Consider the following 2,076-nt stretch of genomic DNA (forward strand, 5'->3'; position numbering starts at 1 on the left):
TCATGACATTATCAAAAACCTACTCGCTTAAGATGACTTTTAGATAAGTTTGCAGGTAAATTAATAATGCCATGAATTTCTAACTCACAGAAACACGGGCGACACACCTAGTGCTCTGTTGCATTTCACAATTTGCACTTAGGAGTAACAGAACATCATGGTATTATCAAAAACCTACTCGCTTAAGATGACTTTTAGATAAGTTTGCAGGTAAATTAATAATGCTATGAATTTCTAACTGACAGAAACACGGGCGACACACCTAGTGTATTGCTGCTTTTCGCAATTTGCACAAATTTTAGGATCGTATTTTTACCCCCATACAAACACTGTAATTTTTCCAGAACCGTAATGTGGTACTATCACAGAGCCTGGGTTACCTGCGGTTTAAGACGATATTACGGCGCTAAACAAAGACCGCAGGCAATCGCATGCCTAAAAAGCGGGCTCAATTTACACTCGACTCCGTGTCATCGCTACAGATCAGTAGCATTGCATCGGCCGGTCGCAAAAGGCAAAATCTCGCTTAGCCTTGAAGCATTTAAGTTTGAAACGGAAAATATATTTTTAAAAAGATAATTCGTACTTCCGTTTTATTTCCTGATCATTGCTTTCCGTGGGTGGATTCCTCGTGCTGAAATTTGGCAAAAGATTATCTGGAACGCAAAAACTTAAAATTTTTGCAAGGCGTACAATTTACTATGAGCAAAAGCTTTATTTTAATTTTATAATGAAAAGGGTTGTATTTTCATCTGCTTTTTACTATCCTGTTCACGTTCTGACCTTTCAAAAATTACTACTGTCGGTAGTAGCATATGACAAGGTTGACACTTTATCGGATTACGCTTTTCGGCCAGAAATTAATTTACTAATTAAATTTCCACAGCAGGAAATTCTCTGGTCACCTTTTGAAAACAAAGCGTCCGTAGCAACTAAGAAATCATGCTGATCGCAAAAAAAAATCGCTTGCGGCAAAAAACAAAATGGCAAGTCAGTTTCTGAAATTGTTCAAAACGAATAGGAATACGCCATGCACTCTTTTTATTTTATAAGGATATATTTTATAAGGATATCGAGGCTGAGATTTGCGAAAATTTAAGAATATTTTAAGAATAAACTCCAGGCAGAGATTTTGAAAAGGATATTGTTTTCGGGTGTTAGTGTATGTTGAAAGTCTCTAAATATCGTACTAATATACCTTTTTAACTGATTCCTTTTTCAAAAACAGACTGTCAAGGAACTTTACACATTGTCATGTCTTCCAAGAGATGATTGAGTGATCATTCTTTACTTTTGTCAGACCTTATTTAGGCCTGTTTCAAACGTCGTGCTACTGCCGTGCTAAGCTGGCTCGACTGTAGCTCGACTGCAGAACGACACTAGGACGACTTGGTTTGAGACGTCAAATTTAATTCAGTCCAATAGAACGGCAATTGCCGAAAACAAAACACAAAAATAAAGAAACTGTTTAGCAAACTTTTAAATGTATTCTAATGTATTTATAATTTACAAATTGAGTTCGGCACGGCAGTAGCGCGACGTTTGAAACAAAGTTTAGTAACGTGCACTTGATGATGGGAAGATTTACTAACGTGATGATAGTTAGATGATTTTGAAAAAGACGTTGGAAATTTCCATCATCTTTTTTTTAATTTATTTTGGCAAATGACGTTGGTAATTTCCATGGTCATTTTGCATTGCGTGAAAAATGCAACAAGAGACTTGTAAATTGTTTGAAAAACTTACAGTTTTTACCATATATTTCTACTTGTGGCAATAAAATACAATAACCTCTAAGTTCTTGCCACTTCTAGCAGGAAAGAAAATATGGTATTTTGTAAAAAAAGTTTCCATCCTTACGTTCAAAGCAAGAAACCTGCTTGTTGTGACATGTCTAACTTGGCAAAGAATGGAAAAAATAACGTGCATTTTGTTCTTTTGTTGACAGTCATACTGCTAACTCGGTAATATTAGGTATGAATTACCTTATTTTTACCAGATGTTCATGTTTTTCTACAATTTTAGCCTCTAATCATCAAATTTGTGCCATAATTCCCAGTAGTAGATTATTTCACT

Source organism: Porites lutea, chromosome 2 (assembly GCF_958299795.1).
Source record: "Porites lutea chromosome 2, jaPorLute2.1, whole genome shotgun sequence".
Taxonomy (NCBI): Eukaryota; Metazoa; Cnidaria; class Anthozoa; order Scleractinia; family Poritidae; genus Porites; species Porites lutea.